Raw genomic sequence first — 24,695 nt, forward strand, 5'->3', positions numbered from 1 at the left:
TTCAACCTCCACTGGAACGATGTAAATGATGTGGTGGTCAATAGCCTTAAATCCTTCCTACTTGACCTCAACCTAATCCAAATCTGTGACAGCCCCACTCATATCAAAGAAGCTACCTTAGATCTTGTTATTGGTAAGCCCAACTCCAGCCTCCTGGATTCGATCCTCTCATGTGACTCGACTGACCACTATTGCATCACCTTCTGCATCCTGGAATCGGTAAGAGCAAGTGAAGCTCAGCCAAAGAACCCAAAACAGTTGAAAAGATGCCTACGGAACATCAACCCGCAAGATCTGACTGCTCTCTACGATAACATCCTGCCCCCCCACCGAACATGTCCGATGTCCACGACCTTACTGCTCACTATAACCATGCAATACTGAACGTACGAGACTTGGTTGCACCACTAGAGCTTAAAAGAATGTCATCTAAACTCTCCAAACCATGGTTTACTAATAGTCTTGATTCCGAAAGAAGAAACTTAAGACGTGCCGAAAAGCTATGGCTGTCCTATCCCTCCCTTGAGCATCTCTACCACCTGAGATCCCTGAGAAGCATGTATAATAAATGCATCAGATGCTCCAAGGCCACCTTTTTCAGAACTCAACTAGACCAAGCAAAAAAAAAGTCCCCAAAAACTGTTCGAACTCATCAAGTCCCAAGCCAATAGTCATCCGAACTCCGTGTCACTGGGTCAAGGGACATTGCCTAATTGCGAAGAATTTGCAGATTTCTTCACAGATAAGACTAGTAAGATTGAAACTGAATTACGATCTGCCCATGACCACCTGTCGATCAGTCCACTGACTTCCCTCTGTCCACTAGGCGTGGATTTCACTGACCCTGCGCAACCCTACCTCCCCAAAAACAGTGCATCCTGGAGTCTGTTCCAACCCACGGATGAATGCACTATACGTAAAAACACTGTTGACTCTGAAACATTCCAATCACTACAACGACCCTCTGCCATCGAACCTTTTCCCGGAAGTTAGATCCTCCTTACTAACATTGTGGACTAGGATCGTCAATGCATCACTTCGGCAAGGTGCTATTCCGGATTGCCTAAAATCGGGTCAAGTTACCCCAATTCTAAAGAAACCAACTGCTGATCCACGGACCTGCATAACTTTCGTCCAATCTCCAACATCCCCACCCTGGCAAAGCTCCTGGAGAAATGTGTGCTTGCCCAACTCTGTAACCACATCGACCATTTCCAAATCCTGGACTAATGCCAAACTGGTTTCGGCCTCGGCCATAGCACAGAGTTGGCGCTAACGCACATTGTCAATGATGCGCTAAGAATGCTGGACCACAATGAGTCGTGCCTAATGATCTTTCTTGACCTTTCGTCAGCATTTGATACTGTCAAACAATAACATAATTGACCTTGTGGAACACTGGATGGGGCTGTCTGGGCCTGTGCTTAACTGGTTCTCTTCGTTCCTCCTGAATAGATCCCAAAGCTTAAAGGTGAACCAATCCCTGTCCCACCCTGCACCGGTTACGCTGGGGATTCCCCAAGGATCAGCACTCTCTCCCACGCTCTTCAACTTGTTCATGGAGCCTCTAACAGAAATTCTGAAATCATCCAGCATTCACTATCACATGTATGCAGATGACACTCAACTATACCTGAAGATTGCCTCTCCTGAGGACATTCAGTCCCTCAAATCAGTCCTGCTGGAAACACAAAGCTGGCTGACACATAACCACCTGAAATGAAATGCTCTAAAAACAGAATTCCTCCTCATCTAACACCACAAGCAATCTCCGGTCATTGAATAATGGTTGAATCAGATTGCTGCTCTTAACTATAGAACTCACCCCGTGGACTCGGCATCCTCGCTTGGTATTATATTAGACAAAAGTCTGAACATGCAAAAGCACATCAGTTCCCTCACCAAAGGAACTTCCAACTCAGCATCCTAAGGAAGCTCAAACCCTTTCCCCCTGCTCATGACCTAAAGGTAGCATTGCAAGCATTAGTGATCGCACAGCAGGACTATGGCGGCGCAACACTTTGTGGCTTGCCCAGAGTGAAAATGGCTCCTCTTAGGGTGGCCCTCAATTCTGCTGCTAGGCTCTTAACTGGCACTAAAAAATACAACCACATCTCTCCGGACCCGCTGGCCCTGAAATGACTCCCATATGAAGCTCGGATACAGTTGAAAATTGCATGCATGGCACACAAAGCCATCCACTTCAACACCCCAATGTACCTTGCTCAGAAACTGGAGCTCTCATGTGGTACAAGAGCCTCCAGAAGGGCCATCACCCTTTTACTCAAACCACAAAAATTCAAGAAAAAAAAGACCTATAATCGAGCCTTCCCAGGTATGGCGCAGAGGATCTGGAACTCTCTTCCCCCAAAGTCAGTGTGATCCCTTCAACTGTCTTCTTCAAAATAGAAATTAAAGGGCTCTTGATTAAGAAAAGTCTGCCATCTCCACTTGACTCTGGGACTATAGAAGCTGTTTTGTCTCGTGAGATTGTTTGACATTTTAAGACTATGTACTTTTCGCTATGATGAATCTGTTCGTTTGCCTGTACCCTTGCTGCTGCATCATCTGTAAAGCAATCTGGAACCCTTGGTGGTCATGTTCGCGCTATATAAAACTTTCTAAATAAATAAATGATATAGATCTGAGGACAGCCCAAAGGGATAGCAAAAGAAGGTTTTTGGCAAGAGGATATTCTGAATGTACAATAGACACAGCAATCAGAAAAACACAAACCTTATGTAGACCAGATTTGCTGTTTGGGACTACAGGAAATAGGGAGGGCACTACAGCAGTAATACTCAAACCACAAATAGAGCAAGGAACTAGACTTATTCTTTTGTGCAACAAACAAGAAGGCAGATTACGAAACATAATCAAGAATTGTCTGCTTGTACTGAGTGACCCTGTTATTGGGGCGTTACTGCCCAAAACCCCTGCCATTACCTTCAGAGAAGCCACTTCTATGAGTGATGCTCTAGTTAGTAGCAGTCCGGAAGCCATGACAACTGGTAATTGGCTAACACAAAGAAAGGGTTTTGTGAAATGCAACACTTGCCGGACATGTAAGTTTGGCATTAACGAAATAACATACGTAACATGTTTTCAGGACAAGCCCAATACTATCAAAACATTTTAACCTGTAAGACGGACTATGTAGTCTATGTGTTGAAGTGTTCTTGTGGATTACGCTACATGGGTAGCACTAAATTGCAAGCCCACAAGCGAATACTCCCAACACACCAGGGCAATCACTAATTCTGATTCGTCCTACCCTGCTGCTCGCCATTTCAAAGAAACGCATATCAACACTCTAGAACATCTTAGATATTACTTGTTGGACTCAATTTTGAGTCCAAGGCGGGGGGGAAACCTAGAGGCTGCCCTGAGAAAACTGGAACACGTTACACCATTGAGCTTGATATGAAAACCCCTCTGGCTCAATTCCAGTGAGGATCTCTACACCTGTCTATAATGGCAATAGCTGGGTATCCCCATTTGAAAATACTGCCTTATATAAGCGTATTCTGGCAGCATATGTATGCATATGTCAACCTACAAAAAGGCCAAAAAAGGCAAAAAGGCTAGTAGCCTATTTATCCCCTACAAACCTCCTTAGAATACCCAAAGGTATAGTTACCCAGGACAATTTAAATTTTAGATCCATCTGATCAATATACAGGGTAACTTGGGGATGATATTGGCCAGCAGCATTATCCAAGTTCTTGCTGCTACCTATCATTTTTTAAACTTAATATTACGTTTTATCACCATGGATTTAGTTATTAGTTATGGGCACTGTTAACCTTTTTGCACTATAGCACTTTAAACAAACTCATACAATCAATCATAGAGTGGTATTAGGCCCACAGGGGCTATAGTATGCAATCAATGTCACATGAATTATAGTCTTGCTATGATAAGATAGTGGTCATGGTAACAGGGATATGAGAATGTTGTGCCAATATTAGTTACCATTATTGGTAATTGGTAATATCACTGTACAACGCACTCAATGTTGACTTACATAATTGGATTTTAGTATTTTAACTTCCGTTATTTAAGCACAAAGTGTTTTAAGCACAGTATTATTATCTATTTCTTTTTAACATCAGTATAAAGGAATTATTTATTGCTCTTTTTGTGACCAAACTGCATTATCTTGCAATATGAATATATACGAGTCTGTTTTTGCTACTCATTAATCACATGTTTATGCATGTGTCACTTTAAATTATTCCTGTCGCGTCATGTGATCAAGGCCTGTTCAGGCCAAAACGCGTTGTGACTGAGCATTTGTCAATAAACAAATAAGCACCAGTCAATTGAAGTCTGTGTTCATTCATCCGCAGAAGGGATATGAGTGAGCAAAGTTTTAAGGAATGTATAGATATATTTCAAAAAAACAATAACTCCTGTTTCCAGCAGTAATGAACCAGCACTCCAGAGGGATTTCACTCGATTTTTTTTCCCAGTGATGGCATCCACGCGTTTTGGTTGCTACATGTAGCCTTGTTCACGATATATATATATAAAAAACAAAAGTTACAGGGACGTTATAGTTAATTTCAGGTTTCATTCATACAAATCAGAGAAAATCAGCTGTTATTGTTAGTGAGATACCTATAAGTCATCCCCCGCAATGCACTGCACTGCTTATGACCTCACATAATACACACTCATGACATGGCCAGTAACATCACTGATACCTCTCAAATGACCACTGATGACATAATCCACAGAATCTCTGAAGCACCCACTCACACCCCATATAACCTTTCATACATCAATTCAAACTACCACACTACCAATGTCAAACCCATTCACACACACATACCAGTACTTACTCAGCCACTCACTGATTCATAGATCAACACATGTGCTGCGAAAGTATCAATCATTCAACAGAGGTTGGAAACAGTACTTGCCTAATTTAAGCAGAGCAATATGGAGTACATGTACTGTATCAAACTTGTAAATATATTGTTCTCTGTACAGGAATATCATTAGTTGGTCACAGATGGATTAATTGTTTTTTGTTTATTTAAAAACATTCATACGTGATAGTTGGATATAGAATACCACTATACACAGGGCTGCAGGAATGCAATATATTTCATATTTACAAAGGTAAATTTGGATGTAAACATAGTTATAAAACCAAATTTACCTCAGTTACCTCGGCCGGGAATCCCTCCTAAGGGGGTGCAACTGAGGACATTTCTTTACATTCCAAGGCATGGTTAGTCTGGGAAGTCTGTGACCGCCCACAAACAAGCTCAGTTATGGGAATCCACAAAAACTACTATAGTTTGCCTTTCCAGCCTGGAAGGGGTTGTATTTAAACTCAGCCAAAGACCTTCTTAAATACCCTTTTCATAATGAGAAGGAAAATGGATCACTCACAGATTTATGTTATGTTATGTTATGTTATGTTATCCTGATTTATTGAGCGCACAGCTGCCCCAGCAAAGGGGCGTCCTGGCGCTAGTGCAGAACAAAACCGGACAGGAGGTGGGAAACACAACACGACGGCAACAAGAACTAAGGGGCTAAGGGGAAAAGAAAAGTTTTAACCGCCTTCCTAAAAGCCAGGAGCTCATCGATGGCACGGATGTGGACGGGCAAGGAATTCCACAGTTTGGCGGCAAGGACTCGGAAGGAGCGGCCGCCAATCCTGGATCTCTTGAAACGGGGAACAGTGGCAAGGTGGAGAACAGAAGACCGCAGAGAACGAGCTGGAACATAAGGAGAAATGAGTTGCTGCAGAATCTGAGGAGAGGAAAGCTTAAGGATTTTGAATGTCAAAATCAAAGATTTAAACTTTATTCTCTGTGCCACCGGGAGCCAATGGAGATTAAAAATGGTTCTCCTAGCTGAACAAAATTTAGGCAAACCAACCAGAGCCCTGGCGGCAGCGTTCTGGACGCGTTGGAGACGGGAGAGCTCAGCCTGATTGACTCCAAGAAAAAGAGAGCTGGCATAGTCTAATTTAGACAGAATCAAAGCTTGCACAATAAGTTGACGTGTAGGAGCGTCAAAGTATTTGAAGGTGGACCGAAGCTGACGCAAGATTCCAAAGCAAGATGCCGCGGTCTTTTTAGTGTGAGTGGAAAAGCTCAGTTGGGAGTCAAACCATACCCCGAGGTTTTTGACTTCAGTGACAGGGGTAGGGGTAGGACCGAGCTCGCGTGGCCACCAGCTGTCACCCCACAGATGAATTTGTTTCCCCACAATGAGCACCTCGGTTTTTTTAGCATTCAATTGTAGGAAATTATCATTCATCCAGTGGGCCACAGATATGAGTCCCTCACGGAACTTGGCTGCCTCGAGATCGGAAGCCCCACTAATCGCAACCGCAAGCTGCGTGTCGTCTGCGTAGGACACGATGGAGAGGTTCCCACGCATGGCGACATCAGCCAGCGGCTGGACATAAAGATTAAAAAGAGTGGGGCTTAAGGCCGATCCCTGGGGGACGCCCTGGGCAATCACATGAGGTTTGGATTCAAAGGGGGGAGTGATGACCCTGAAGGAGCGATCAGATAGAAAAGATCTGAACCATTCAAGGGCCAGCTTATCCACCCCTGCCTCAACCAGACGTTGGAGTAGAATGTCATGGGAGACAGTGTCGAAGGCGGCACTTAGATCGAGGAGCACAAGTGCCGCCGTGTGACCTGAATCCTCTAACATGCGAAGATGTTCAGCCATATACAGGAGCGCCGTCTCGGTGCTATGGCCGGGCCTGAACCCATTCTGCGAGGGATCTAAAATATTCGCAGAATGGAGATGTTTTGCTAGAATAGTATTAACATGGGCCTCAGTCAGCTTAGCAGCCCACGGGAGGAGAGAGATGGGGCGATAGTGTTCAGCTTTTTTAGGGTCCAAAGCAGGTTTTTTCAGGATAGGAATTACCTGCGCCTGTTTCCAGGCAACTGGTACAGAGCCAGAGGACAGTGATAGATTAATAAGTTTACAGAGCGGAGGAAGGCAGACGGAGGATTCTCTAAATTGTGAGGGCCGCAAGGGATCTTTCGGGGAACCCGATTTCACCCTAATCGCGAGTTTGTCAAACTCCTCCGTAGAAAGCTCCGGAAGATAAGATAGCGAGAGAGTAGTTTTAGAAGTGGCTGTGATACGCTGCCGGGAACCTGTAGAGCTGGGAAAGGCTCGATAAATTCCTTCCACATATTTAGTGAGGTTAAAGGAAAGGGATTTCTAAATGAAATAATAAATCCACAGAGAAGAAACATTTTAATATTAAAAAAATGCATTTGCACAGACGATTGATTACATTCCCCTGAGCGAAGATCCCCACTATGCACATCTCCATACACAGGGAATGATATCCCAATTTGGAAATTAAGCAATTTTCCAATGACTCGGAAGGGAAACTTGCACCAGGCGCAGCTTTCCATGCAGATTTCAAGAGGAATTTGTAAATTCCCCAAACTGGTCGATCTACACCTGGAGGTAGATTGAAATATCTAAATCCAGATTTACTACTGTTTTTGTGAAGAGGCCTCTGTTGGATGTTAATGAACATGTGGAAAGATGCACTGTTCAATTGGAAATCACGTTCATGGACTCCATGGGAAAATGTCAGCAGTTTTTTAATGCATGGATTGTAGGCACTCATCCTGTATCGTAGAGTAAAAAAAATCTGATTACACTCTCTAAAATAAATCTTCCCTTTACATCCTAATGCTCAGCTCTTTGCGGCCAACACAATATTGAGACCCTATCTTTTGTAAAGCAAAGCATATGCCAGAATTCACCAATCTGAATGGGCATCATATCGCAGTACAGTGTTCCAAGGGGGAGTTATAGTGTGGCCCAACAATTTCAATATCCACCAACATCAGAGACCAATTCTTTTCATTCCTACCAAAAGAAATACCCAGCATTAATCAGCTTAACTCAGAATTAGAAAACAAACAGTTGCTTGGACTCTCTGCAACACACGTCAACACGTGCAATGTGTGCAAAACGCAGCAATAAGGCTGAGCTTTAGTCCAAGAAAGATCAATGTTTATCATCTCTCTGGCTGCCTTTTCATTGAATTCAAGTTGAGAGAAAGATCATTTTCAACTACTGTGCCTGTGACCCAGTGAAGCCCAGAGCATGTTTCAAGCATCGAGTACTGCATAAATTATGTAGAACACCAATTAGGAACTCCAGGTAGTATATTCCATTTAGGTGGAGAGCTGCTGGTTTATGGGGAGCATCTACAATACCACTGACACTCTCAATACGCCCACCTCAATATCCGTTTTTCAGGCAGAATTTTTAAGCATTGGCTCAGTCCTGTGCTATCCACACCAAGCATTCTTGTGTTAGGTGCTGCTTTTACCTACCCCGGGTTGGCTTTACTGATGTTTCACTGATCCATAGCTATAATGTGTCTGGAATGGTATATCCCTTTTGCAATTTTTTCAGTTCTGATGTGACTGGAACTAGCTAATCCTAGGTTGAACCTCTTTGCTATTAAAATTGCAAAATGCACTGTAACTTTTTAGCTTGGTGCGGATATCACTTGGCTAATCCAATGCTTAAAAAATTTGCCAAATTGTGTGCTGCGATCTGTTGAACATTAAGAGGTGACCAATTCTCTGTAATAGTTACTTAACCATGGAATGGGATGTACATGAGATTCACTATTTGGGCACACTTGCCAAATTTAGAATTTCAAGAGTAAAAATTTTTCTAATCCTGGAGAGATGACCATTGTACGCTGACCTTTGTCATTTTACTTTTACAGCAACATATTTCACTATTGGTAGGTGCATTGTAAATGTATGACATTTTTGTAAACATTCAGCAGAGTCTCTGCCATTTATAGTGTTCATTTCTCACTTTTCCAACTGTACTTCCTCTGTCTGATATTAATCCAGATCAGTGCTTATGATTAGCTGGTGGTGCTGAGCACTCATTTTAGGTGACCTGTACTTCTTTTTCATCATCAGACTTTGACCCATTGCATCACAGCAAGGTGGTGGAGGAAAGACAAATGAGATAGAATCAAGACTACACAGCTGTCAACTTTAGTGACCTTGGCATTTAGAGTTGTGCTCTTGAAAAACACTCTGGCCCATTACACTTGTTTATTTCTTGTTTCTTACAAATTAACTGATTCTGACTGATCAGTGAAAAGCCTGGGCTTCGATAAGGTCTAGAGAGTCTGAAATAATTCTGTAGTAATACTGTCATGACTGAGGGCCTTATTTAGATCTTGGTGAGACTCCCGTCATCCCTCCACGGCACAGTATCTAAGTACTTCACAATACTGACTGTATCCCACCTGCTGTATTTAGATGTGTGCTGGCTGAACCTCTGTCCCCATCAACAGACTGTTTCCCGTAGCATAAGCGGCCAGTGGCAGCTGGTGACATTTGAAAGTGATGAGGCATAAACGTTGGGCATGATTTTTATACAGCAAGCGATGTGAACAAGTTCTATGGACAAACCTGGGGTTCAAGGGGCAGTCCCTCTCCTGAGAAAGAAATGAAAAAAAGATTGGCAAATGGTGCATTTTAAACAAATGAATGTAGCGATAAAGCAAGACTTATTAAGCACTTGGAATGTATAGTCTTGAAATATCAAACACATTAAAAACTGCCCCCTATCTTCTTGCATTCATTTGTTCAACAGTTAGTGTAATGTGTAAATTGTCCTGATTGACAACTTTCGCCCTTTAAAATGTATGTTTGCCCAGTGTCTTGCACTGCATGCAGCATTAACTTTGGAAAAATATGCTCTAACTAGACTTCGAGATGCACCCACAGATGCTAGCTATAATCAGTCATATAGAAATATGTGCAGACAGGTCTTTAAGTGAGATGAAAATAGTGGGTGCTCTTTATAAAGGAACATGCCAAATACATTTCTGTGATTCCCATGGTGTGCCATCAGACCGGTATTTTGGTTTCTTTCTGAGATGTAATTTTATCTATATGAATGGCACAGCAACTGACATACGCCTGATTGGCTTTATCACTGGGTGTTAGCCGTTTATGATAAAGGAGTAACAACAATGATTACTTATTAATAATTATCATTGGAAATGTTTAAATTCTGGAATAGTGAGTCTGTGAGTTAAATAGCATTGAGGCCTGTGGAAGGAGTTTTGGCCTTAAATTATATGGGCTTTATGTTAGATATGTATAGTCTTTTTCTCTGCATATCTTGCCCATCTGCACATCTTCAACCCCCTCTCTTTCCTCTTCAGCATCCTCTTTTCACTCTTCCCGCATGCCCTTCCTCGCATCTCTGTCACTTCACCACCCCCAACATGCACTCCCTCTAATTTAAGCACTTTAGTTTCTCTTACTTTTGCCTTGCAAATATTTTGACATCAGTGTACCCCCTTCACACACGTATCCACAGAATTTCAGTTGCAAATGGAATACACAAACATTGTTCTGTGTGCTCTGCAGAGAGGCCAACCCACTGACAGGCACTTCATTTGGCTTTAGCCTAAGTGCTAGAGCGCTCAATCAAAGCCCCTCTTAAACACCTGGCATGGCTCAAGCTTCTAAGTATACACAGAAGCAAATACAGATAAACAACAACATTATAACACCATGGCTGCTAAGGCTTTTCCCCCCCTGTGCTGATTTATTGAGTTTCCCATTGTTCATGACGAGCTCAGCTCGGCATGAGTGTACGAGAGGTGTACCTCATGACGAGCTGAGCTCGTCATGAGCGTCGAAGGTGTTAAAGTAGCGAACTCCAGGGGAATGCAAGATTAAGTAAAGCATGTAAAATAAGAGAGGAACTAAATTGCTGAAATGCATTCACTCAATATTTTTAACATGCAATGTTTGCAAGTCAATCCATGTTTTAAGCATCAGTGTTAACTTAGGGGGCATGTACACAGGGCTATTTTAATGCCACACATCAGAGAACTAGCCACTGTAAGGACATGTTACACAGTAAGCAAATATCTCTCGCTTTGGGCCTGACTTGGATATTTGGATCCATTTCGCAAGGGAACAAGAGCGAAACCTGCTCCTTATTTCTATCCATTTCACAAGGGTGCAAATGCCACACCTTCACTTCTAAAGGAGCTAGCGATGTACAGCGAGGGCCTGGGGTGTCCCAATGGGGGAGGTTAGAGTGATGAGAGTTCTATGCACAATATACAGAATACAGCAGTAGCTTGCAAACACTTACCATTACAGAGAACAAGGCACCGAATCAGAAGTGCTTGCATCCACTTTCACGTATGACGAAAGGGTGGGATCTACCTCTTTGAATAACGGACATCTGAAATCACACAGGGATGAAGTCTCCTATGCCCGAACCTGTGACGCTTATTGGGTCACTGGCCTACAGTGTGCATACAACCAGAGACCCCAATCGCAATGAAGGGCTTTAAAAAAGAAGCCCTGCGTTGTGCTTCACGTTAAGAAAGTTGATTTACTGCCTGTCTTCTGTCTCCTGTTTCAGAGCGAGGCAGGGCAGGCAGCCTGAAACAGACAACCCAGACTTAAATACATCAATTTATGTAGAGATACAATAGTATCTCTTAATAAATCGATCTTTTTTATGTTTTTTGATGTAAATGTGTTGGAATTTTCAGGGGGGCCCAGCCCCACAGTCCTAATGGAGAAACCACCCCTGTAAGTGGCGCACCTTTCGTCGAGGCAGCCAACTCCTCTACTGGCTAACAGTACTCTGCAGCCATCAGGTAGGTAGATTTGTGCCAAGCCTATTTAGATGTCCCTGTTGTGCTGGCTTTGTCCTAGTGGCGGTTTGCTGACGGAGTGAGTCCCTGGTGGAGTGGAGACTAATAAGTACCACTGATTTATGTGTCAATACACATATATCTTGTGTTTGCTTCTGAAATATATGTAGGTACAGTGCTATGCCCCTTTTCTTACATATTGCCTAGCACACAAACAACACACAGATACCACAAGCACAACACCCACAACCACCACCACAACAACAAAATGGTTTTTTTCAAGTGTCAATACAGGTGTGCTTATTTTACCTTGATAAGTTGTAAAAATGTACACTAATGCATTACACATTAAAAAACAAGTATGGAAGTGCAATGTAAAAATAAAACACGAGACTAAAGCAATTGTCATCAAACTATTTATAGCAAGACAAGTGTAAAAGAAGCTTACCTTGGATCCCAGTGACAACGGAGTTGATTAGCGTTGTGGTCCTGTAGTAGCAGCAAAAGGAAGACCTGGACAATGGGGTTCAAGACGGAAACAGAAGTGGGAAACAGTAAAAAAGGTACTTTCCCATCGATTCCACCAACTCAAAGTAGGAGGTATTCATGCCATAGTTTCCTTGACAAAAAGGCACATCGTGATTGGCCCGTGGTAATCTTGGCTGGACTCCTGCCTATGACGCCATCGATGTGGGTGAAAAGTCTGGGCGGAATAAGCAGCACTCACGCAGCCTTTCGTCCATGGCCCGTTAATAGAGCGGGCAGATCACCAAGTAGGTGGGAGGTGAAACAGTCGAAAAAGTGACAGCGGGACCAGGCCCGCCAAGATCTAAATCAGGCCCTATGTGTTTTAGGGGAAATGAGTGTTGCAGTACACTTGGCACCAAATCGAAACATGGACCAATATCCTATGCACATTTGTCACTGTGCTGTCACCCGCGTGGTACCAAATTTATTAAAAGAAGTCCATTTCCCAGGCACCGCTCTCAGTCCTGTGGCGCATCATCCTGGGCTGACTCGGCCCCTGGGTGACAGACTTCAGCGGCCTGATTTGTGAGCCCGCGAAGGGCTGCGGTGAAGTAGATTGCCTTGTTCTGATCGGAGGGGCTCGTTTATGGGCCGGGAGCTTTGTTAGACTTTTGCTAGCGGAGAGTGTGCCTATGATACATGGGCTGTAAGTTGGGGATCCATTGGTCGGGGTGGGCCGCATCCTTCCGTTGGGGGTTGTGGGTCATTCTCGCCGTGACAGATGCTCCATCGTTTTTGAGGTATAGGGTGGGGGGGTTTGTTGGATGGTGGTTGTTTCTGTTCTCTGATCGCACTTTCGCTCACTGACTGTAGTTATTCGCGCATACACCACATAGTGATCCCTCTTCCTGCATTTGCTGACATTGCCCCAGATGGCCGGTATATCCACTAGGGAGCAGATGTCCCCAGACATGCTTTGTACAATTAGCTGGAAAGTGCGAGGGGCCCTAGATAAGATTAAATGTGGGGCCATACTCCAGCAGGCTAAATGGGACAGTGCAGATGTCTTTATGCTGCAAGAAACGCACCTCATGGGAATGAAGGCCCTTTGTTTTCAACAATATGGGTATCAGCATGTATTCCATTCCGGTTTTGAGAGGGGATCACGAGGCGCGGCAATTTTGATACACCGCAGATTCCCGTATACACACACCAAGCAGTGGACAGACACTCACGGGGGATACTTATTCCTCCAGGGCAAGGTCGGGGAGGATCCTTTGGTGCTGGGTAGTGTATATGCTCCCCACAGCTGCAGTAGAATCTAATGGAGCGTCTTATGAACCTTTGGGTGGAGGTACCAGATGGTGTATCCGTAGTCGGCGGAGACTGGAACAATGTGCTGGATATGGCCAGGGATAGCTGGAGGGCTGGGGGCTGTCCTAAGGGCAGTCGCACCACGAAGTTGCATTTCTTGTTGACGGGGCTTGATTGGGTAGATGTATGGCGTAGCCTCTTCAGAGATGGTTGGGTATTCCTGTATCTCTCTGCGGTCCACGACTCCTATTCCAGAATTGATTACCTCTTTGTTCCCCGAGTCGCGGTGGGTAGGGTGGTGGAGATTCTTCCGCGGGGTCTGTCAGACCACTCCCCGGTGGCCCTCACTCTACAAATAAGGCGGATGAAGCAGCCGTTTAGGTGGCGCCTCTCGGTATGGCATCTGCAAAAGGATGATTATAGAGAACACATGAGTTGCGCTATCGATCAATACTTGACAATTAATGTGGGGTCAGTTCCCAGGGCTGAGTTACTATGGGAGGCAATTAAACCTACACAGAGAGGGGCGGACATTTCCTGGTGTGCAGATGCGCGTAGGGAAGAGCTTCTGCAGGTGGAGGCAGGCATAGAGGATCTTGAACGTAGGAGCCGGGAGGCGACCAGGTCAGAAGGCAATTGCTGATCGCGCAACAGAATTATGCTGCACTCCTGATGAATGAGGCAGTAGGGTGCATCAGTGGGAGATAAATCCAGCAAGATGCTGCAGCGACTCTGTCAAGGAATGTTTCATACTCAGACCCTCCCAGGCTTCTTGGGCTTGGCAGGCGAACCGCTCACAGACCCACTGGCCCTAGCTGAGAGCTTTGCAAAATCAAAGTGGATGATGGACGGAGTGTTAAACATTGCAAGCACTCACCCCCATTTAACTGATCTGGGTTTAATCCATCATCATTCTTTAGCTCACTCCGCCACCCCAGTTCAGACATGCCCATATGCAAATCTGTTTGACCCTGTGCCCCATGGGAACAGTCCAGCCCGAACTGCCAAGCCATGTCTTCCCTGTACCGGAAACAAGCATCCTGGGACCAGTTTCTGGCTAATCAGCCGTCATCAGCCAGGCTAGCTTGCATCCAGTGGCAAAGTGAGCAAGGGACCTACGTCTGGGCATAACCTGCCAACTTAGGGCAAACAAAGCAAAACCAAAGGAGATGATGGACGGAGTGTTGAACACTGCAAACACCCACCCCCAGTCAACTGATATGGGTTTAATCCATCATCATTCTTTAGCTCACTCCGCCACCCCAGTTCAGACATGGCCATATGCAAATCAGTCTGACCCTGTGCCTCATGGGAACAGTCCAGCCCGAACTGCCAAGCCATGTCTTCCTTGGACCGGAAACATGCATCCTGGGACTGGTTTCTGGCTAATCAGCCATCATCAGCCAGGCTAGCTTGAATCCAGTGGCAGAGTGAGCAAGGAACCCACATCTGGACATACCCTGCCAACTTAGGGCAAACAAAGCAAAACCAAAGGGGATGATGGACGGAGTGTTGAACATTGCAAGCACTCACCCCCAGTCAACTGATCTGGGTTTCATCCATCATTATTCTTTAGTTCACTCCGCCATCCCAGTTCAGACATGGCCATATGCAAATCAGTCTAACCATGTGCCTCATAGGAACAGTCCAGCCTGAACTGCCAAGCCATGTCTTCCCTGGACCGGAAACAAGCATCCAGGGACCGGTGTCTGGCTAATCAGCCATCATCGGTCAGGCTAGCTTGAATCCAGTGGCAAAGTGAGCAAGGGACCCACGTCTGAGAGCTGAGCGCTTTGCCACATATTATGCAGATATGTACGCCCTAGAGAATGTTTGCCAGCTGCCACAATAGATCCGTTCCTAGATAAACTTCTGCCCAATGCTCTATCGGATGAGATACGGACACAATTAGAGCTGCCCCTGACGGACGAAGAGTTGGGCACCGAACTGGGAGAGCTTAACTCCAGGAAGGCACCGGGGCCCAATAGGTTCCCCCTGTGAGTTTTTTAAATGCTACTTCTTGCAGTCGGGCCCTTAATACCGCTCAGTGGTGGAGGAGGCGCCAGAGCGGGGCTCTCTTCCTTCAGATTGGAGACATGCGGAAGTGGTTGTCTTTCACAAGCCGGATAGGCCCCCGGATCAACACGCATCATACCCTCCCATCTCTCTTCTGAAAGTGGAGGCTAAAATCCTGGCTAAAGCCCTGGCAAATTGCTTCCTACCCCATATTACTGCCCTGGTCCAACCTGACCAGGCTGGATTTATGCCCCAGAGAGCAACCAGGCATAACATCAGGCGGGCGCATGTGGCAGTGGTGGCCATTCGGCAGCTTGGAGGCCTGGCAGCGCTACTATTGGCCAACATGGATAGGGCATTTGACTCCCTTAGCTGGTTGTACTTATTCACATTACTACATTGACTCAATTTTGAACTGCAATTCCTTTCCTACCTAACTCTCCTATACACTGACCTAACAGCGTCGGTGTGGGTAGTCAGTGCGATCTCATCCATGTTTCCCATGCTACAGAAACTCAGAGGGGATTGGGAGGGCGATGTGGGTCCGTTTGATGAAGAAGACTTGACTGAGGCCTTAGCTGCTCCGGGGGGGCAGCCATAGCAGTACGACTTCATCTCATCCAGTTTAAGTATCTACATAGGGTCTACTTTACAAGGATGCATTTGTGGACGGCAGGGTTGATTGCTTTTCCTGTGTACCTTCGATGCAATCGGGAGGAAGGTACATCCGTACACACTGTCTGCCACTGTCTCTCCTTAGATCGTTTCTGGAGGGGGGTTTTCACCTGTCTATCGGAGGTATGGGTTGGAATCTCCCCCGCTCGCCGAGTTTTGCTCTGCTACATATCATGGAGGGAGTAGGAGGTAACATCTATAAACGACACCTAGTGCAATTGGGCTTTACCCTGGTGAAAAGGGACATAGCTAGGGCATGGAAGGCACCGAGGGCCCCTTCAGTGGCTGCATGGAAGAATTGCCTAGAGTTTTGTATAGGTCTGGAGAAACCCATCTTCATTGCCAGGGGGTGCCTGCACAAACACTTCAAAATTTGGAAACGGTGGGCTGACTATTGTGGACTGCTGTTAGAGCCGGTCCCGGTGGCAGGGGACCCCCCTCTGATGTGATCCTTATTTTAATGATGGGAACCGGGGGTTCCGTGCGGTGGGATATTCTGATGGGCCGACCTTTTGTTCTATCCAAATGATTCGGTCTGACTGTGGGTATATGGTGCGATCGGGGGGGAAGGTTGGAGGCGGAGGGGTGTTAGATTTTATTTGTATTGCTTTTCTGTCGCCTGTATTTTAAATTGCAAATGTCAAAGTCAATATAATATGCTTTGATTGTGCAAATGTCTCTGGGGTACAGAGCCCTGCAATCTATGTGCAATTTGACAAATAAAATCTGTTTAAAAAATTTCACAAGGGCACATATTTTGTAATCCTGAACCTTCCTTTTACAAATCATTTCAACTAAATGAAGACAACACGTCCCACCTGACAGTCTAGGATTAAAAACAAGGTATCTTTGTGTCATGGAGTCATATGGTAGCCCTGAGCTTGGTCATTCCAGTCTCCTGGCCTCTGGTTTGGATATCTCTGCAGCACTTGATGGGCTACATTTTTTAAACATAAACAGCCATGCTCTGCACACACTTCTTTTCTCATAGAATTATCTGCTGATTTTCTGTCTGCCGTTGGATTGCTTGTCACTTGTCTCACTTGTAGATGGTTTATTTTAGGTCTTTGTGATTTCTAGATTAGCTTTCTGACTTCATCTTGGAGACCCCCAAAACTACAAAAATCCCTTTTCTTTCTCTGTACTTCTTGCTAATGCCTTCTCATGCTATAGCCTAACCTGCTGATTTACTTCAAAAGCCTACATGATATTTCCATGAATGCCCATTTTTAGGAAGTGTTTCTTCGACTAGGAGTGTCCTCCATTGATACAGGAGGGACTGCTCCATGCCAAATTTGGCTTCGCAAATTATTTTCATTTACAAATATTGTAAATTTATTTTATGTGGGTATCGTGAAATCAGACATGGATCTGGCAACCCTGGAACTTTGCTGGGCACCACTGCCTTAAACAATTGTTTATTTAAGGCCATCTCCTAATATTCAAAAACTCTATGCATTATTTATGCCTGTAAGAGAGACGTGGACTGCATCATCATGAGATAGTTAATCTGTCAATGATATAAATTTGGATTAATCTTATAAAAACATTAGCAAACTTACAGAGCTATTTAAACCTCTGATGTATTTCACAGCATATATTAAAAGCAATAACACAGGATACACTGCACAAAATACTGATCCAGAAGACAGAAAACCTAGCCCAGCTGAGACTAGACGGTCATTCAGAGGCGTCTTGATTTTCCCTGATCAGTCATTTGGCGGCGAAGTAGATAGAGAAGGCAGGAAACGTGCAGGGTGTAAATCAGCGGGCTCTCTAGAACTTGTTCCTGTGATAACCACAGGTACAGTAAAGCAGAACATGCCTCAGCTCTTTGTGAATGTATTAATATAGTCAGCACAGCTAAGACAGCCCTGCAACACAGAAGAGAAATAAGAGCCTAAAGGTTCACAGGTCAATTGTAAGACGTGGGACATGCCAATGAGACATCCCATATAAACTGTAGAATAAAGTTTACCGGATGAATCCATGCTATCAGGTACATCATGTTTCAGTTGCGGGATTTCGTTAATTGCACACTGTATTGTGGAAGTTGTAGTCCCGGTTCAGCTCAAATGGGCTAAAGTTTTATGTTATGGTGTTTTACTGAAGGAAACTGGGACTGGAATATAGTATCCCAGATGACATGGAGTCTTCTGGTAGCCTCTGGACCAGACTGTCCCTTCACCCAGGATGCCAAAACTACCTGAATCAACCCTGCCTATAACTATAACTGGACATACAAGGACAGATACCCCTGCCAACATGCATTCAAGAGACTTTATCAGGGCTGACTAGGTTTGTCTAGAGACAGCTTGAGCTGCCTGACTGAGCTTATGTCATCACCAAAAGTGCTTTAAGAAGCAGTACTGACAGTGAGCTCTGGAGCCGGTCCACCCCAAAGCTTATCTTCTTTTTCTTGTATTGGCATTTTTAGATTATAAAACAACAATACAAAACATAAGATGTCGACCACAGAGATTCTCAATACTCATTTTCAAATATACAATACAATATACCTCCAATTCCAAGGAAAGGAATCATGTTGTATAGGAGCTGGACGGGTGTAAAAGAAGGGGGACAAAATCCAGTATACACAATCACAATATCCATTAATCATGAGGGGATAGGAGAACCCAGTCAGCAAACCACGTAAAAGGCATACTTCGGCAGGCACGGCCGGTGCAGGTAAGAGCAGTGGGGTGGGGCAGGGGGCGATGCAGCGAGCGCAAGGTAAGTAGTTTGCTTTTTTTTTTAATGTTATTTTCCCTATTCCTTTGTCTTTTGACTCCCCCACCTCCCACCCCCGCCTCACCGCTCTAACCTACACCGGCCACGACTGCTCTTAGGGGAACTTCGAGGGTCCAATGCCACCCCCAGCAGTAAAAGCTGATCTTCATTAACAGCATATGATTGACCAGCAGTTGTGTTATTTGACCCAACAAGTAATTTGACTGCTCTTAGCCAATGAGAGAGAGAAATTGTTAACAAAGGCCCATATCAAATATTGGAGATAGGGGTTTGCATGATTTCTCTCGCAAACACAGTAGGAATTCGGTCTACATTATGAACTCTCTGACAGACACAACAGAAAGTGGTTTTACATTGTGAAATCTGAAAAATTCAATAGGCACCCTACGAAAGGGCTTTAAATTAACACTAGCAGACTTTTTAACACAGATCTGGGCAACAACTTTGTTAGTCGCTCATGAAATAGTTCCATTGCTCATAACTGACAGATACATTGTAAACACAGACCCTGCTCAAATACAACAGAAAGGGCCATGCAGGATGCAATCCTTCGACAAATATTGTAGGAAGATGTTTAATATTATGAACTCTGGCGAATGCAAGGGGCGTGGCTTGGAGGCCGATGGGGAAAGCCGCATGAGCGACGAGCTTCGCCAGCAACCCGGAATAATCCTGAAGCAACACAGCATTGGACCCCACTGACGCCACCAAAAGCTGGCGAGGCAGAGCGCACCTGTACTGGCGCAGCGCCGATGTGAAATACGGGGGAAAAGACAATGATTTCAGTGTTTCCCAGGCTCTGGGCTGAGACGCGAGACACCCACAAAATGGCGGCGGGCCGTGAAAAGAGGCCCGGAGCCGGCGCTAGCGGAGGCTGCCGCTTCCCGACAACAGAACCGAGAGCACGGTGAAGCGGGCGACTGAGGCGGCGGAGAGCCCCCGCGCCCCTCCTCCGTATCGGAGCTGCGGAGAGGAGCGGGTCAAGCAGACGGCCCGTGCTGAATGAGGCAACGCCTGAAAACACTGGCGGTGATGAGGCACGGCAGCCGGAACCGAGAGAGCTGGAGCCGCAACACCCACTGGGGCTGCAGGAGGGACGCGATTCTCTGGCGCAGCGGGCACAGCTGGATAGTAGGCGGGAGAGACATACGACCCCGCACTGGTGAGTGGGGCTTGGCAGGACCTGGGACCGCGGACCGTGGAGGTGGGCGCGGGTACCCGGATTCGCTACGGTCTGCAAGCCAGGGTGGAGGGTGTGGCTGTGCCCTGAAGAGCATGCCGGCCCCTTGTAGGAGTTCTGAGTGGGGCAGTGATTAACGGCAGGGAGCTGGCACCTGAGATACCAACACTGAAGAGCAGATCTGAGAGACACTGAGGCCTAGTGTTGTGGTGGGCTGCGGCAGGCCCAGTGGAAGGGAGCAGCACTGGATTCCTTATTTCCCAGGCTGGAGCACCATTCGGGACAGGAAAGGTTGGGACTCGCTGGGGCCCCGGGGGCTGACTGGGCGCCATGGCTGGCAACAACAGGGATTTTGAAGGGGGTAACTGGGGCCTGGCCCGGGCTTCGACAGGCTGGAGGAGCTGGCTTCTGCGTGGGCCTCTGGGTGCTGGAGACTTGAGCCTCTGCTGAGGGGTTTTATGATGTGGCAAGGCAATTGGCGCGGCGATTGAGGGCAGTGACAACCAGATGTGAGATCAATTGGGGGCTGTAGTTGAAGGCACTCGAGTTGGTCAGATATCACGGCTGTGTCGAAAATACAGTGCCCTCCTGCGCCTCAGAGCTGGACTCGTGCACCAAACGCAAGGGAGGACGGGTACAGAGTTGGACCCCCCAGCACGGAACGCAGTAGTTGTGGCGCCCGGCTTTGTAAGACTTGGATAATCCCTAAAAGCTGATAAGATCAACATCGACGGGCTTTTATATGGGGAAATTGAAGAGGAAGAAAGACGGTGCGCAGCAGCTCTCGGATAGCGAACCTCCTGCCCAATCTGAATCAGATGTGCAGGAGGCCCCTCATGATCCTACCATGAAGCAGCAATTCGATAAAATCCTGGCAGCCATTGCAGACTCTCGCACTGAACTTCAACAAGATATAGCACAGGTAGCAACGGGTTTGGGACTCCTACGAGCGGACCACTCTAAACTAGCAGACCGGGTGAAACTGGTGGAGGGGGCGCTCCCCGATGCGGAACCGGCGCAGAATGCATTAAAAGCCACAGTGACAAATGCCTTGGACCGAATTGCTGTGCTGAAGAGGTGTGCTGAGGATGCCGAAAGTAGAAATCGGAGGAATAACATCCGTATAGTGGGTCTGCTTGAAAAAGCTGACGGTCGGATATGGTGCAGTATCTAGAGAACTGGTTGAAATCAGTAGTGGCACCAGAGGGTCTCTCATCCTTTTACACTTTAGAACGAGCGCACAGAGTACCAGCTAGACCGCTCTAGCAGGGGCGACCCCCACGGTCGGTAGTGGCCCGTCTGTTGCACTTCCGAGACAGGGATATGCTGCTCCAAAAAGCGCGTACCGGTGGCCCCTATCACGTTGGAAATAGCAAAGTCAACCTATTCCCAGACTATACTTTTGAGATCCAACAACGCCGCTCATCCTTTTTGTCTATTAAAAGAGAGCTGAGAGAAGAGGGTCTTCAGTATACTCTGTTGTTCCCCGCCAAACTAAGGATAATCATAGATGATAAGACCAGCTTTCATGAAACCCCGGAAGAAGCATGGACCTGGCTAGAATCATATAGGGCTGGAAAGGATGATCAAGGGCGAAGGACCCAGCACACCTCGGAGGGGCTCCCACAGCGCAAATCACAAAGACTGTGGCAAAGGCGGCGAGGTCTGCAGAGGCCCACAATATCACAAACCGAGATAGAACGGAAGGGAGTGCTGGAGGCGGTATCTGCTTTTTCAGGGGATCAAAGGATGCACTCTCCGGCAGGCACTGACTTAGAGAAGGACAAGGAGCACTCTGACACGGAGACCTCAGAAGCGGACAGCATACGGATGCCACCGATCACACCAGCGACAGCGGATGGGATACTGGACGAATAAAGATCGAACTTTGGAAGGCCTACACAGAGCTGCTGGGAGTGGTGAGAGGGATTGCGGACACTGCTGGTGTGGTGAAATAACAATATCGGAGGATATGTTATGTAGGGGGGAGACATTTCCGCCTCAAGTAAGCTTTGCTAAGCTAGGACTGTTGAAATGCTCACTGATGCTCACTGAGACTAAAAGTGGGGGGCGGGGGAGAAAGATGTACGGTATATTTTATCTCGGGTACACAGGGCGGTACGAGTCCAAATATAAGCGGCGGCCCATTGGCACTGAGCTCCCCTCGTGGCCCATAAGGCATGCCCTCAGTAACTGCTGACGGGCTTAGTTGTGTGTTAATTGTTGTAGGGGTTTGGATGGGGACTAGCTGGTTAGTTCTAGGTCCTGGTCTTTGCGGGGAGGGTCATGTTGGGTGGTTGGGAGGAAGGTTGGGTTGGGCAGTTCACCGATGTGAAGGCTGGAGCACGAATTGAAATGTGGCTATTGCATGACAGGGATGGGGATGTTACCTGACTTACGGTGTATTACCTGGAATGTGAGGGGCCTTCATACTATGACACAGCACCACAAGATCCATGCATATTTAGTTAGAAGAGGAATACACATAGCATTGCTTCAAGAAACTCATCTCACTAAGGCAGAGGGACTAGCTTTGGAGATGGAGGGGACAGGTATTTAGCACCGCATATTCTGCGTTTGCACGTGGGGCAATGATATGGATTAGAGCTGGGGTTCCTTTCCAGGTAACGAGACAAACAATAGATCCTGAAGGCAGGTTTGTAGCAATAGAAGGGAGACTCTGTAGTAGGGATATAGCGGTTTGTAGCATTTGCGCACCAAATATTGACCAAGTGCGCTTTCTCAAACGTTTATCTGGCACGTTGGCACATTACTTTACAGGCTCTGTAGTGCTAGGAGGAGATTTCAATTCCATAGCGGAGATATCACAAGATAGATCGCACCCCCCACTGGCGGACTCCCCTGTGCACAGGCTGGCTAAATGTAGGTTGGAATGGCAGAATAGGTGGAACTTAGTAGACATGTGGCGCACACACCACCAGTGTGACGGGGACTACTCATACTTCTCTGCGATGCATGATCTACATGTTCGCTTGGATGCAGTTTTATGCTCCCCAGGAATAGTACCCTCCATAGTGCACACTGAATACCTCGCCAGAACACTGTCGGATCACAACCCACTGTTGTTTACTATGCATTGGATGGCGACGATGTCTGCCATCCCCACGTGGCGACTGGGACCTGAAACATTAGGTGACCCGATTTTTCAGAGGGAAGTAGCTGAGGGAATAACAGATTATTTTACCGAGAATGCTGGCACGGCCTCCACAAGAGCGACGGAATGGGATACTTTTAAAGTGGTGATACGGGGGGCTCTGCATTGGTAAACTTGTAGGGGTGAGGAAAGTACTCTTACATGATTTAGACCGAGCCGAGGGTAGATTGAGAAAGGCAGAATTAGCCAGGCCTGGCCACCCTGAAATTCAAGCAGAGGTAGTTGCAACTAAAGAAGGGGTGGCAGTGGAAATAGAGAGATTGCGTTGCTTTGACTATAAAACCTTTATCACGAAAGCGCACGCTGAGGGGGATAAAGTGGAATTTGCTTGCTTGGTTGGCCAACCCGACAAAGCGGGGCTCACCCATATTGGCCCTAGAGGATAGTAATGGGGAGGTGGTGTTCACCCAAAGTGCGATTGTAAACAGATTCTTGCAGTATTATGAAGCATTATATAGAAGCTTGTTGGTAGCGGGAGAGGCGGACATCGACTCCTTCCTGAACGGGATGTTACTTCCAAAATTAGAAGAGGAACAGGCGAAATGTTTGGGCCGCGACATAACGTTGGAGGAAATTAGGAGTGCTATTAAGCATATGGCCCGAAACAAAACATCAGGAGTGGACGGGTTGCCAATAGAGTTTTACTAGAAATATGTGGACCTATTAGCTCCAAGGTTATTGGAGGTGTATAGAGAAGCGAAGGAGTTGGGTCGTCTCCCTGGCTCCATGCGGGAAGCACTAGAAATCCCACTGTTAAAGCCTGGCCGGGTAGGAACAGATACAGCCTCCTACCGACCGTTGTCAATGCTGACTACTGACTACAAGATTCTGAGCAGGATCTTGGCAACTCGTCTCTTGCAGCATATGACTGCGCTGATCCACGAGGATCAGGCGAGGTTCATTCGACAAGGAATACGGCCTCTAATGTGCGACGATTGATGAGGATATTGGAGGAGGAACAACCGGAGGCACAGCAACCTATGGTGCTTTCAGTGGATATAGAGAAAGCCTATGATAGCTTGGAATGGCTATACCTCTATAAGACGGTAGGACGTTTTGGTGTAGGGGATGACTTTGTGGACTGGACAAAGGTGCTATACACATCCGCAGTGGCTAGAGTGAGGGTGGGAACATTGATCGCAACCCATACCCAGTGGCCTGTGGGACGAGACAGGGGTGTTCGCTCTCCCCTTTATTGTTTGCCCTTGCAATAGAACCACTGGTGCACGAGCCAGGTTGGGAGAGAGGTACGAAGGTCTGGTATACAGGGGTGACCGACAGCATACCTCGCTATATGTTGACGATTTGTTAATGTTTCTGGAAGACGCAGGGGGGCGCTGAAGGTGGCTGCGAGCTTGTTATCAGAATTTGGAGATATTTCAGGTTTGCGGGTGAATTGGTCCAAAACATGTCTGTTTCCGGGAAGGCCC

The 24,695-nt window shown here is 46.4% G+C and overlaps 1 protein-coding gene across 4 annotated transcripts in view; it reads left to right on the forward strand.

Annotated features, from left to right (window-relative positions):
- Positions 1–24,695, forward strand: part of ZBTB38 (zinc finger and BTB domain containing 38) — a 253,950-nt gene that overhangs the window by 76,971 nt on the left and 152,284 nt on the right. The window contains exon 2 of one of the 4 annotated variants that reach the window (XM_086943696.1): positions 11,582–11,689. The exons of the other annotated variants lie outside the window; for them this stretch is intronic. The gene's annotated coding sequence lies outside the window, so the exon portion shown is untranslated. The remainder of the gene's footprint in view (positions 1–11,581; positions 11,690–24,695) is intronic. 4 annotated transcript variants of the gene reach the window in all.

The sequence above is a fragment of the Lissotriton vulgaris genome, chromosome 11, assembly GCF_964263255.1.
Source record: "Lissotriton vulgaris chromosome 11, aLisVul1.2, whole genome shotgun sequence".
NCBI lineage: Eukaryota > Metazoa > Chordata > Amphibia > Caudata > Salamandridae > Lissotriton > Lissotriton vulgaris.